This window comes from Amblyomma maculatum, chromosome 10 (assembly GCF_055883805.1).
Source record: "Amblyomma maculatum isolate TAMU_Amacu chromosome 10, ASM5588380v1, whole genome shotgun sequence".
Classification (NCBI taxonomy): Eukaryota; Metazoa; Arthropoda; class Arachnida; order Ixodida; family Ixodidae; genus Amblyomma; species Amblyomma maculatum.
Genome location: NC_139353.1, coordinates 64,339,844 through 64,355,193, shown reverse-complemented (window position 1 = coordinate 64,355,193; position 15,350 = coordinate 64,339,844).

The window sequence follows — 15,350 nt, the reverse complement described above, 5'->3', positions numbered from 1 at the left end:
AGCACAACGTTAATTCTTTTCAGTAATGCCAAATCACCAAGCACAGCCATCCGTTGAGGCAGATCTGGCAACGCTCGATACACCTCTCGAAGATAGACAGCACTTTCAACAAAGCGTTCGTGCACAGGATACACAACAGGCTTAGCATGTTCAAACTGCATTTTCATTTTCTACAAAGCATGAAGGCCCAGGACCGTGATTATATTGTACGGTATATCATCCGATGAATCTACCGGCAAGAAAGGTGTCATATCAGTCTAGCGAAAATTGTTTCTTTAATGAACAGTGTAGTACATCCCAGAAAAATATTGGGTTGCAGCAGTCCAGGAACACTTGTTCTATTGTATCGGGTTTCTGTTCTGGTTTGGTTTGTGGGGTTTAAGGGGGAACGCGGGTCTTGGAGTTGAAAAAAAAATCGAGAAAATCGATTTTTCAACTTCATTGCTATGAATTTTTTTCGCTCTTCCACACCTACCTGCCAAAATTTGAGGCTGACAGTGCCATACTTCATTAATTATTTGCGATTTCATTAGGTAAAAACTTCTGAACGCCCCCAAGAAACACCGCGAAAAGCCCATTTTGCACCGTCCATAATCTGATAACTCATTAGAGCACAGCCATCTTGGGCGCGTTTGAAAGAGCGTTCCCTGGGCATGCTTTCCAGCCAAACATCAGCCTCCAACACCGCCCCATATGGAAGATACAAAGCAAAAATGAACACATAGTCGCACTTTTCTTTTGGCTGTCAGCCGTCACCTGACGAAAATTGCTGTGCATGGGCCGCGCCATCTTGAATTTCACCATCACAATCGCCACTTTGCGTCATGCCTAATGACCGTCGGAAATTTGCTACTGTGCTTAAGTTTGGAAAAAAAAACGTGTTACGAAGCGCAATGAGACATCGCTGTCATCTGCAAAAGAAAGTGCGACGTAGACTCATCGCGCAACGGCGGCCGAGGCGGTTGTTACTGTGGCAGTGCCCGGCATGTCAGCTGCAAAGAGCGAAGCAGCCATTCGAACCGCGCAAAGATCAACGCAGTGTATAAAAGTGTCGATTGCAGAGATCTGCAGTGGCTGGACGAAGTCAATGAAGCTTCTACGACTACGTCGACACAACGTGCAACAATGCTGCGGCAGTGTCCGGCGCGTCAACTGCCGACAGCGGAGACAGCCACTCTTGATCGCACGAGGATCGGCGCAACATGCAAAAGTGTCAGTTGCAGACATCTGCGACAGTGGTACAAGACCAGCGAAGCTTCCGTGACATCGATGTTATCAGCTCAACGCGTAACGGAGAGCGAGACGACTTCCCGTGCAGCAATCCCAGACGCGTTAGCTGCTGACTGTGGGGGTAGCTTTTCGGACCGCGTAAGAATCGACACGGAGTATGTGACAAGTGCCGAGTGGGAGATCTGCGGTGATGGGATGAAGCAAAAGCTGCAGAACTATCGTCTTTATCGGCGACGGAGTGCAAGATGAAGTTGCTGGCCACAGAGCATGGTACTATCGGAGACATAAGTGCCCAGGACGCGGCTTCGCCGGCCGGAGCGCGAAAAACTGCATCGTTGCACCAGCTAGTGGCAGTTCACCTGGTTCGAGATCAAGGAGGAGCGCATGAGCGCCCTAGCCAGCATGTAAGCATGTACTGACGGTGCCTTCACGTGAGTTGCTCTTCACCAAGGAGGCTGCCGCCAGATGCCGCAATATGGGCATCGCTGTGTTCGTGTGCTACACGTGCTGCTGGCCAGAATGACAAGAAACTTGTCATGTCGTTTGTCAAAAGGACGCAATAATTTCTTGAACAAACCTGCATTGAATGACTTGCTGTTTTTATTCTTATTGTTCTCAACGGCGGCTCTCTTCGCAGACAACCGAAAATTGGTTTTGTGGAATGGGGAAGTGGTACACGCCCCCTTTGAAACCCTTATCGGTATTTGATAGCGCATGATTTAAACCCACGAAATGTGCCGGTCAAGAGACATTGGTAGCGAAAGCTTTTGCAAGACAGTCACTGCTTCTCAGAGATGGCTCCTCCTATTTTAATTGAAGAGAGAAAATTAATTGTGCGCTACTTTGTTGAAGGTGTGCCTCAAAGAGAGATCGCTCGGCTCACTGGCCATTCGAAGTGGGCAGTGACTCGTATTATAAAGGCGTTCCATGATGAGCAGGGGTGACTTACTGACGCGCCCCGTTCTGGACGGCCAAGGGCAACTGACGACGAGACAGATCTTCTTATAGTAGGTGGCGCAGTCGCTGATCCATTTGTGATCGCCAAAAGCATCAAGAAGGAGCTATCCTTGGGTATCTCTTGCAAGACCATCAAAAGGAGACTGCATGAGTGCGGGCTAAACAACTATGTCGCTGTCCAGAAGCCCGTTCTTAGGGAAGCACAGCCACAGGCAAGGCTTCACTTCGCGCGTACACATGAGCAGTGCCGACTGGTCCGAGGTCATCTTCACAGATGAGTCTACCTTTTCGACAAGGTGGGACCAGAAGCGGCGCGTTTGGCGCCCCATGAATTGCAGGTATGATTTACAGTCCTTTGCATTACTGTCAAATAGAACGGAAAAAAATTATCTGCCATTCATGGTACCGGAAGCATTGTGGAGCTTTCTCAGTTCCTTTAGTTTTTGTGAAGCTTTATTCTATTCATTCGCTACAGAAACTCGCTTTAAATTCATTCGTACGCAAAGTTGGCACCGTACCTGTTACTGCATAACTATGCTGCTCTATAAGCACAAAAAGACGAACAATCATATTTACGCCTTTAGATCAATGAAAATATTAGCTATTATAACCCAGCAAAAGAAAAACTCTAACTTTGCCCAGTTTTCCCACTCTCATCTCTCAAAAAGGGGGTTACGCGTAAAAATACATGGACAAAAGTAACTCCTTTGAGGCGCACTAACCCACTTTTTGCAGGATGAATGTCCACCAACTAGTACAGATTACTGCTCTCATTTCACCGTTCTCTTCTCCTTCGTGCAGGTACTTGCCAGAGTACACTCAGTGTCCTCTCCAGTGGGCGCTGTGCTGTTGCTGTTTGGGGAGCCATAAGCAAGGAAGGAGTGGGGCCACTTGTAAGAATAAGTAGTCACTTCGACGCAGATGCCTACTGCGAGATCATAAAAACCACACTTATGCCCTATGTTCTTGACGGTCCGTTTCCAGACGGGTGCTCTACCTGCTGCAGCAAGATCGCAGCCCAGTGCACACTGCCCGAAAAGTGAGCGCAATGCTTGAAAGTCACAGCATACCCGTGCTGGAGCGGCCACCCAATGGCGCCGACATGAACCCAATTGAAAACGTTTGGGGCATCCTCAAAAGGAACTTGCTGTCAAAAAACCTCGGTGGCGCCACAGCAGACGGATTGTGGAATGCAATACAGCACGAGTGGGAAACGCTGCATGAGCATCCCGAATGCATAATCCGCCTTTACGAGTCAATGCCTCGCAGACTGCAACAAGGCATTGCTGTGAAGGGAAAATTTTCCAGGTATTAAACCAAAGCCACGGTACTTTCTATAGCTATGCTGAGCATGCCAAGATGTTTTTGTTATTAGGCAAATAAAAAGTTTTATCGCCCCTGAGTGAATTTTTTCCTCATATCTAAGGCATGAATTGGATATGTTTTTCTCAGTTGCAAGTAAACGTGATGATAACATCATAGTTACCAAGAAAAACATAGAATTTTCAAGACATTGGCTTCCAAACTCGGTGCTTTTTAAAATTGAAAACAAAGCATCAGACAAAAAATCACCTAATTGAAGCTCAGTAATTTCTACACAACCATTGTGCCCAGTGTGTGTTTTTTACTCATGCAATATAGAGCCAACGCTTGCATGAAGCTTTAACTTCCCAGAACCTGGAAGAAAACCACTGTTGCAAACAATAAGAATAAAAACAGCCTGCCTATCAATGCACGTTTCTTCAAGAGCATGCGTCGCTGACGTATCGGAAGCTATCCGCCATGGTTGCCTGCCCAACTCAACCTGTAGCCGTGCCTTTTGTCGGAGTCAGTCAGCAAATCTGAGTCGCAGTTTTGGTGTTCCGCTGGTCCATCGCTGCTGCTGTCGCGGATCACTCGAGCGCTACTTGTGCGAAAGTTCAAGAACGAGTGCGAAAGGCGAAGACGGAGGAATGGCGTGAAGCCCACACTGTACCTGTATAGGGCCAGCAAGGAGGCCATCGGCCGGTAACGACTATATGACAACTCCTTGGTCAATAGCCTACTGGTGGAAGCCCGCTGCTGAGTGCTGCGGACTTGGGTGTGGCGAGCTTCACGAGCGATCTCGACACAACTTGTGCCATCTGTGGAGTGTCTGCAGAAACGACCAGCCACGAGATTTCAGACTGTCCAGTGATTTTGCTGACCTCCGAGATTCGAACGTTGTCCGCTACCTTGGGATTTGAGGGCTTGTTGACAACACTGTATCCACCAGAGTTTACAGTTCCTATCTTTACAAGCACTTTAAGAACACACATAAATTAAAACACCTCTTATTTGTTTTCTGCATAGTAACTTGAACATTTGATTGTATAATCTAAAGTGTGTTCTCAGCCAATCAGCGATGCAGCACCCAAGCGAGAAGGAAACGTCACATCCGTCAATGAAATTCGACGTCGTGTGTCGCTCACACCGGTACCAAAACATTGATTATTGAAGCAGAATAAAATATAAGGCACTACAATTTTGCCATTACAATGGAGGCTTTACAAAAGTTAGCGCCATCTAGTAAAAGAGACAGAAACTGTGCGCGGCGGCATGTTTTGTTCAGTCGGCCCGCGCCTCCCATCGAGTACGCTGTCAACGTGCGCCTTCGTGGAACCCGTGCTCGCACTGCAAGGTGCATTGGAATGATCACAAGCGATTTTTTCATTTTTTAACATCACAGCAGTCGCTGCTTGCACAAAGCTCTATTCGAAATGATGCCAGCATATTGCTGCGTACCCTTCTGCAGCAAGCGCACTGTCGTAGACGCGCACGGAAACAAGGTATGCGCGTGTATGCGACCGCTCGTTTGCAATCCTAATCGGTTTTACAAGTGTCACTTGCATCATGTAAAGCATTACTTCACGTCCCTCTGATTGGGAGCTAGCTCAGAGAACGTGCTATTACCTAAAACAGCAAGGTTGTTTTGCGTGCTATGGAGCCTTGTTAACTTGAAGGATAAGCTTATTCGATGGAAGACACGGGAGAAGGAGCAATGCATGTATAACGAACGCTATACTTCAAATACGTTCTTTGAAACCTTTTGTACGTAGGTTGCATTTACCATTGTATATTTGATTTAAGACAAGGGCATGATTACCGGAACAACTTTTCACAGTCGTACGAAACGGTAGTGCTTGGCGCAGAGAGCAGTACGGCTGTCTAGTGCGCCCGAGGTGCGTGTTTCATGCTGCAAAAGCCGCTGCCAAACCCGCGGCGTCTAGTAAAGCAGAAAAAAATGACATCCCACTAGTGTGTTGTAATATGCTCACGTCCAGCCCGTTTCGAAAGATGTTATCACGTGACAATGCATGCGAAGGCCGGTCCGCGTCCAGAGCGCGCAGCTCAGGTTTGCATTCTGTGCCTTCATACCTGTCAGCGCGGCCGATAAAATAACGAAGCGTGCGCTTCACTTTTGTGTGTTTTGTCGAGACACCCGATGGTTCGCTAATTGACAGCCACCTGAAATTCAGTTGATTTTGTAAATATGCCGATTTCTTGTTTATTGCCTCTGTCAGATAGTAGACATTTGAAGCCCTAATCTTATATGAAAGCGCTGTCATGGGGAGCTTCGAGGAACTCGGCTGAAACGAAAATAAATTTGAAAAGTCAACTCACATTACTGCCAAGTATCTGTGCTTGGTGCAACTGGCTGTGTTCATAAAGTCAGATTTATATTATATAATACTGTTATAAAAAATTAGGGGGACACTTAAGCTCCCCCGTTAAGGGTATGACGCGATAGCGTCATTTTCACACACACACACAATGTTTTCTTTCTTCACATTTTAAATTTTTAGCTTTTATTTATTTTATATTTCTATCATTTGCTTCTTTATTATATTTAATGTTCTATATTTTTATACACCAATACTCAGGGTCAACAACAATCGCCTTTCCGCTCTGAGTAATTTGACACCTCTGAACGCATTCAATTATTTCAATTAATCAAGTACACATTCTAAATTTTCTTCATTTCGATCACCAAGCACTGGTTTTTCATTCTAGCATTTTGACACCTTTAAACTCTCAATTTCCTTTTTTGTTTTTTTGCTTTATTTCATCAATTGATCAATTAATTACAAATATTTTATCAACTCATCATCGACTATTGCTCACCAATCAATCTTCACTCACTGGAAGCTGAAATTACCATGACACATTTTTGTTTTACACAGCCCCCCCCCGATTATTTCCGAGACCCGTGTCAACTACTAAGTCAACGGCATAGGCAGGAAGGTGCTAAGCGCCATTCCAACTTACGTCAAATTACGCACGATTCTTTCATCTCAAAATAAATTGCATCCTCACTCATTTCACCAACAAGTATCTACCAGTGAGATGAGCGATGGTAATGCGCAAACCAAGCAAACAAACTCGCGATCATCTCTCATAGTCGTTCGTTCAGATAAATGGCAAAGGCACACAGACAAAAAAAATTCTGCACATTACAAAACCCTGGATACTGCACCTGGATAGGGATGACGCTGCGCGGATCGACGAGGGGCCCATGCATGACTCGTAGAGCACTTTGTAACTGCGCTCGGCAGCGCGGCCGGTGGGCCCCGCTACGCCTCAGCTGTCAAAATACACTTCTTGGCGTCGCTAACAGATACCACCAGGGACAGAAGAGAGGTCCAAGCACAGCACACTAGGTTACAACGTGAAAAGCGTGGACAGAACGGCGGGCGCTTACGGACGGGCACGAAGCGAACCAAACCGAACGGATGGAGCGAACAAAATATGGCTGCCAGCATGGGATCAGCGCGCCGCTCATGGTTGCCAGACTTACTTTTGTAAACCCTCTATTGGGCATCGGGAAGGTGTAAAGAACCTAGAGGCCGACTGGAATAAGTGGTCTGCGAACACCACGATGCCCCTTTAATGGAGAGTGTTCCTGTATGCTGTTTAGAGAAGAATGTTTCAAGAGATGGTACTATTGGCATTTTTTTTACTCGCCTAAGCACATCCTGTCCTGCGCCTGCAGTGGTAAACGGTACATTGGGACAGGAAGCATTGTATATCAATGAGGTTCTTATAAAAATTTTCTTACATTGCTCAGGCACTGTGGTGAAAACTGCACCTTCAGCATCCTCTAAGAAAGTACAACATCACGGAGATAACCTGTCACTGCTCCATACATTTTGCATGATGTCACAACAAATTCTTGAAGCAATCTGCGTAATCATACTCGTATAACTGTGCGGAGAAATATATCCTTTTGATCTCGCAGATAAATAAATCGCGACACAACTTTCTGCACAAACGAGCGAACAAGACCCCCCTTTTTTGACAGGACGACACCAATTCGTTTAGCTGGTACACTCCCAGGTAGAAGCCCAAATGAAAACCGCAAATATTTGGTGAATTTTTCGGACGTTGGCCCGTGTTGCACACAACAGATTCATCACGTGCCACATGGTGGAGATAAGGTTCTAGACAGTGGCTCGTGCAAACATTGACAGGCTTCTGCTTTGCCGCGCATCAGACTTCTCGTACTCAACACTTGATCAGACAGATATGCATCTGGATCGCGAAGTGGCATGCCGAGGTATTGAATTGGAACAGTCGACCACCCGCAGCCAATGCTCTGTTTGAGCGAAAGACGTCATTATCACCTGCGTAAGCCAGTACTTTAACGTGTGCCACTTGCAGCCTAAAACCTGTGATTCGATCGTTATAAGCAATTGACAAACCCTTACTCGAACAAAACGGTGTAGAACTTTAGTGTGTCGGTGTCTCTGATACACCAAAGTTTCACACTGTTTCGTTTGAGTAAAGCGTCTTGTGTGAGCTTTGCCGCACGCTGTCATTAGAAAAGAACTATTACAGAACTTTCTTTAGTTTCGTAATAGTTCCTTTCTAATGACAAAGCATATGGGTATGGCAAAGCGTACACAAGACACTTCTTTACTAGAACAAAACAGTGTGGAACTTGTAAAACAGTGTAGAAAAGAAAGGAACAGCAGTTTAAAATAGTAGGTAGCGAAGCGCTGGAAGTAGGCGATTGTGTACATAAGACAGGTAGTGACCACAGATCTGGACCACAAAAGGAAATTTTGATGGAGAGCATTTTGAATGTACTCAAACATGAGTAGCAGTTTACTGGTATCACTCAAGAGGAAAGTGTTTAACAGTTGCATCCCACTGGTACTTGCTTATTGGGCTGAAATATGGAGGTTACCGAAAAGGGTTCTACTGAAGTCGAGGACTACGCAGAGGGCCATGGAACGGACAATGGTGGGTGTAACGTTGAAATAGGAAGCGTGCAGAGTGGGTCAGAGAAATAACGCACGTTACTGACATTCTAGTGGGAATGAAAAAGAAATGGGCAGGACATGTAACTCAAAGAGAGGACAACCGACGGTCTGTAAGAGTAACCAATTGGATTTCAAGGAAAGGTAAGCGAAGCTTGGGGGCGGCAGAAAATTAGGTGGGTGGATGAAGAAACTTTCAGCCGTGAAGTGGATGCAGCTAGCACAGGACTGGGTTAATTGCAGGAAAATGATAATGATGATTACGGGACTAAAATAAATTAAGCAAGTGACACAGTACATTTCCGTAAATTTTGCGCTTTGCTACCATGCAATTTGGAGGCGACATCATGCTGGCGATGCATATTGACGTTTCCTGAAAACTCCAGCAACAGAAGTGCAGGGTACGGCGTCACTAAAAAAATAAACATAACAAAAAGGAAGTCAATAAAGCCTTGCACTTTGAGCATATAATACAGTACGCAAACAAATACACTAATAATAAAATAGTTTCCTGGATTATAATGACTTATAGGAGAGAGCTTATTACATCGGTTGTGTCTATCGTGCCATCTTTGATCAGCACAGCTATTGGGTCCCGCAACTTCTTTCTCGCTGATTTTCTCTCAGTGAATTGTTGCTGAGAGGTGTCTAAATGCAACCTAAAGGTAATTGCATAGTGTAACTTGTCATATCATCACCTCCTGGCTGTGTCCATGGCTCATTTTGCTACTATTAATCAAAAACATCACATTATGCAACCTAAAGGGGAAAATACCTCAGCAAAGATGTAATTTATTTGAATGTTGAGTTTAACAAAAAAATAAATATAATGCAGGCACAGGATTCGAACCTGCTTTCGTGCTGAAATAAGTAGTGTTAATGCATTACACTACAGAAATAAGCTTTTTTTTTTCTTTATTGCAACTTAAGAGACCTATTCCAAAAACAACCACACTTAGGCTGTTGTTACATTACTAAAAGTGTTTCAGATTAGCCAACTCGTCTAACACAGGACACCTTATGACGGTGGCTTGGGCCTTGAAAACTTCTCGAACATATATGACACTCAATCAACATCAGTGTACGCAGTGCACAGCCATACGCGTTTTCCACTTGGCTATGTAAACGCAAGGCCATAAACATGTCGTATACACGCTGCTGTCGTCGTACGGAAACATACTGGCGTTATGGGCAGTTCTTCCTTTAAAGTATGCTTTAGGATGTCCCAGTGAAAAACTGCATTCTAACAAACAAAAAATGATCGGCTATTTCTGGCATTCCGAGAAAGAAGAAATTTTACCGTTTAAGAAACAAATTATTTTATCCAGGAGTCAAGATTTGACAGAGAGCGTGTCACTATGAAGTTAAAAAGACAAATTAGACAAAGGATCGAACTGTCATCATTTCAACTCTTATCAATACGTCATTAGTGCCGTACACACACGCGTCTCGAGCGGTAGATAGGCATTGGCAACATATATGCTATCAATAAGATCCCTGTAGAGCTTCATTCTCGAAACGATACACAGTCTACTCCCATGAAAAGCACGCCCTTAGTATATTAAAAGCGTCAACCATGCACTTAAAGGGACAGAACACTGCAATTTAGGTCTCGATTTTTTTTCACCGCAGTGGAAAGATTGATGTCTAAAATGTTCGATTCCATAACGGTTTTGTTAGAAACTGTGTTGAAGATTTTTACCGGGAATTTTTCTATCAATGCGTGCGCCCGTTTTTATGTACAGTCCGATGCTGGAAACCATGAGCAGCTACCGCGATGATGGCTGGTGGTCGACAAAAAAGAAGCACCGAAAACAAATATAACTTTCACTCGCCAGACTTTCTTGCGCAGATTAACGTCCTTTTCAGTTTCACACTCAATGCTGTTACGGCACAATAACGCACGCCCTCGTCGACGAAAGTTTTAGTGGGCACTGTCATTGCTTCAGTCACAAAATTGCACACTGTGGCACCATCTAGTGGCTAAACATGAACGTATACCTCTAGCGGTGCGAAAGTAGGGATGGTTTTTATTTAAAGGCGCACTGAAGAGAGCGCAAAATATAATAAATTATGGACACCTAGAAGAAAAAAGAACATTGTGCAGTTACGAAAATCAGCAATATTTTGCTGACATGTAGTCACGTGGGGGGCTACACTGAAAGTACTAGGGTTTCTCCGCTAGATAGCGCCTCGGTTATTTTTATGTGATTTTCAGTGGCAGATTAAAATTGTAAAGCCTCTTTTCTTTGATATATTAGTGCTCGATCTTTACTATATGAGGCAAGACCTTTTCATCTCCATCATAATTTCATGACATATTTTGGCCAGTGTTCTGTCCCTTTATTGGAGGTATAGCCCCTAGTCTTTTCCTTTTAACGCTGTGTGATGACACGACAAAAGCTAGTAGATATTCACAAAGCCTGACTTGTTGCACTGTACACAAGAGCACATATCATTCTGGTCTCTGAAAAATAAAAAACAATACAATCTACCTCAAAACAAATGGACGAGGCTGAGACTGCCATCTTTAGCGGCTGAAAAAAGTTTGTGCGGCTCGTTCGCTCCCATGTTGACCCCCACACAAAGACAGCGAAAACCCTCTGTAATTTTGCACACTCATTCTAGCCATTGCAATGCCTGGAGTATGTACTACACTTTGGCCACAAGAACCTTGTTATAAATTGTTGTACAAACAAAGATGGACAAATTTTTGCCACCCCATTTTAATACTTTCTAATGCACTCTTTCTATCCAGTAGTGTGCAGGGTTCTCATAATGCTGAAGCGGAACACCCAGATAATTTGTCGATGTAAGCGACCACTGTATTTTTTAAAAAAGGCGTATTGGGCCAGATGCCGTGCCAAAAACCTGCAAATTTATCTCAATTTATGGCACTGCCTGTCATCTTACAACTACAACTTATTCAACGCATTCAACATACTAAATATGGACTGACACACCTGACATGATCAGCAGATTTCTTCAAGCAATCCGCCTTTTTTATAAGATGTGGCGCCCTTTGGGGAGCAGTTTAAAATTCGTCTGCTGCTGGTTGAACATTCAGACTTATGAAGACTGGACAGCCCCAACGCCAAGTGCAAGCTTAGTGCCCTGCTAGACTTTGTCACCCCCCTCAACCTCACCCAACCTACCCCCTTCCCCTCTAGGCCTCAAGTCATCCTCATGAATAAAGGTTTATGAATGAATGAATTAATGGAGCATCCCTGGGAAACAAACCTGCAAACAGGCGATATGTTTATTTGACAGCTACTGCCATCTGGCGCAAACGCCTGTAACAAGTATGAACTGCGCATGGCCTCTGCGATCGGCTCCGGCTATGCCAATCATGAAGGCCAAGAATTGCGCATTCGCAGCTGCGCTGGAAGTTCGTTTTCAATCGGGAAAGTGGCGCGAATGAGCGAGATGAAGTATGGTAAGGTTTCTTTAGGGTAGATGGCGCCACCATTCATTCATTCATTCATAAACCGTTATTCATGAGGATGACCTGAGGCCTAGAGGGGAAGTATAGACCAACACCGATCTGTGACGTGCGCACGATGCAGTGGCTCTTCTATCGCCGGCGTGGGCCGACTGGGGGTGAAAAGTAGGCTTAGCGCCCATAGGAATACATGGGCGCTAAGCCTACATGGAATACATGGAAACGAAATATTCCAAAGCAGTTTTCTAATTTTATGGGTCATCTGTGATGTCGTTATTCGGTACAGAACAACCATGAACGCCCTGTAATAGATCGTGGAAGTGTGAAATCTCATTACCGAGGCGAAGTATTAGAGAGATTTAGCTTACCGTGATCCGCGATCCGCTACCGTGGCTGTCTACCGCGCGTCAAGCTGATTGGTCCCGACGTGGCAGGTCTGTGTGCCGACATCTAAAGCCCCTTGATACTTTGAAAGTTACGCCAACGATTGAACTTTGCCGCCGCCGCGCTACCTCCTCGCCTCCTCCTCGCCCCTTGCGCGCCCCTTCGCTGAAGGCCGGCTCTCCGCCCGATTTCCTGAGCGACGATTGGTCTCCCTGCCGTTGCCATTGGAAACCGACGCGCGTCCGGCGTTTACCTTGTGTTTTCTTTTTCTTCGGCGCCATTTTTCCCCTAGTCTCGGCGAGCGAATATTGCGCGCTGTGCTTTTATTGCAGCGTGCAAGCTCTATGCCGTGCTGTTGCGCGTACAACTGCAGCAAGCGACCTGAAGATGGTTATGCGGTATTCATGATATCTCAAGGCAAGCGTGACGGCTTGCGCACGAGTCAATGGATTCACAAGATTAGTCGAAAGACGTTTATTCCTAGAAACAACAGAGTTGTTTGCGACGTCGAGTGCCTTTCTTACTCCCCGTAATTACGCGTCACCTGACGCTGCGTTTTTTATTCCTGCTTGCTGCTCAATATTTTTGCGGCGGCAGCATGTTCATTGTATAAAAATAAGGTTGTCCTCTGCAGCATGCTGAATATTCTGCGAGGCTCCAAGGCTCCATCATTTAACACGCTTCGACTTCTGTACAGTGAGAAACAGGGCGCTATAATCTGCTTTTTTGCTGTCAGAAATAACTGGAAAATTACAGTCTCTCGATTGCATTTGTCGCGATTATGCTAGGATCCCTGGCCTCCTTCACTAAAAATCAAAATTCGGGCTTGTAGAGGAGCTAGCCTTTCCAGCTTTTACTTGTAGTGTGCGTCGGTTACTCGGGAGCATCGAATGCTGGCCCTGAAAAACTCTTTGGCAAGTAAACCCGAGGTATTGCGGGTAATCTGCACTAGTTAGGTCGTATGGCATTTTTTTTTTCAATTCTTGAATGTGTCTTGCCATGCTTCGACGCACGCGTGGGTTAAAAAATATGCGTTCGTTTTATCAGGGATACGGCCAATGTGCAGGAGGTGTTCATATGATCACACACGCTTCACTTTGACCATGACTACAAGGCGTTGGCAGGTTACCTTCGCTTTGAAAACTGGAGCTCTAAAAGCGCGAGTCCACGTATTCATTTATTGCGAGAAAACTTATCCCATCGATGTCAAATCAGCCGGAATCATTGCATCAATTTTCTGTATTTACGAAACTTAAACAATCAATGATGATTATAGTTATTATGTAAAAATAGGGGAACATTTTGCGAGCAACAATTCTTAACACTGTAACATATTACTCATTTCAATTGTATGCAAGATTTTTTTTTCACCTAGCCTGAGTAATTATCTCATCGCTCTATGTTCTAGCTACATTTCACTGAAGACCAGTTTGAGCCGCCAATATTACACGAACTCGAAAAAAAAACAGACCAAACGCAGTTCCATCAATTTTCTCTCAACGACCTGTCCTGAAGTAAAGGAAGCCTCCTCGACAGAGACATAAACCTCGCGCTGATAGTAGTCAGTTATTTCTGTGGCTTGCTCTTTTCCCACCTCCATTTATGAGAAAACAAGAAAGTATAAGAATTAAAAGTCAATGTATAGTTGTCTCGTCAGATATTATGAGATAATAGAGATATGACTGACAACGTAAGTCAATGAAAATTGAAGTATATCAATGGGTCATGGGACGGCATCAGATTAAATAGTGATGGTTATGAATAGTGATAGGTAATGATGGTGACTGTTACGGATAATAATAGTAAATTATAGTAATAGGCCCGGATAGTGAGGTGATAGTGTTCGTTGCGGATAGTGACAGTTACGATAGGTCTCTGGCATTAGTAGATATAGTGATAGATAGGATAGCGATAGTTAATGAATTGGCAGTTATATGCTTTCTCATTTCCGCACGTTGAAGACCTATGTGCACCTTGTAATTTTTTTATTTGATGGTTGCGTTCAATGAAATCAAGCTCTTTTACACAGCGCATGAGACCACAGCATGCTTGCCCCAGAACTTCAGTGTATCGGCAATAGGGCCCACCACTTCTCCCAGTGTACCCTGCTGTCTTTTAACCACACGCGAAGTCAGTGAGGGGCCACGTACTCATAAAATTATTTAATTCCTCCATCAGCATCATATCAAGACTGCCGTGGCAAACCTGTTCCTTGCCTCGAAGCAGCAAGGAACAGCTCAAAATTTGATTTTATACAAAATTAACTAATGAACGCAGATTATCGCGGATCGCTAACTAGCACAGTGCCATTACACTTGGCCTAAGCTTTCCAACGGTATACGGTTCGGTGTTGCAGCTAAAATTTAGATTTTAATTGCAATTTACTAACTATCAATTAATTTGGCCCAGTAATTGATTGAAATACATGTACAATTAACCAATAATCCAATCTCATGGTTGATCACGTGACATATACTATGCTTAGAGAGATAGCTTGACAGTAGCGAAATAGACTAAGTCCTGCTTTAACCTTCTCTAATCTTGAAGCTCAAAGCACCAGCCTGGATCGTTTTCTGAAGTTTTACCGCGGTGACAGATTTCATGCTCTAAAAAAAAAACAAACACAAAGTCAGAGGCAGTACTAGATTAAGTGCACAAAGTAAAACCTTATCATGAGACTTAAAAAGTGTCTGTAGCACAGAACTCGCCTGAAAGCTTTGTTTATCAGTATTCCCCATTCAAACAGTTCTAAGAAGAAAGCAATCAATTCATGAACTTTACTATAGGCATTCTCAATGCTTTTCTCGCAATTTTTCAAAAATTTTGTGCACTCCTGGAGCGCAGACCTGGCCCAAAAGCTCGCGCTTCACTCACTGCTGCGGCCGGCCGGCGGGCGTCAGGGGGAAAAAGCGTGTCGTGCGCAGCGCTCGCCGCCGCCGCGCGAGGAGAATCGAGGAGGAAAGCGCGGCGCGGAGGAGAGTGTCGCTACTTTCACATTATCAAGGGACTTTACCGACATCCAGTATGTGGTGCCATCTGTCGGCGTCAAGGGGGGT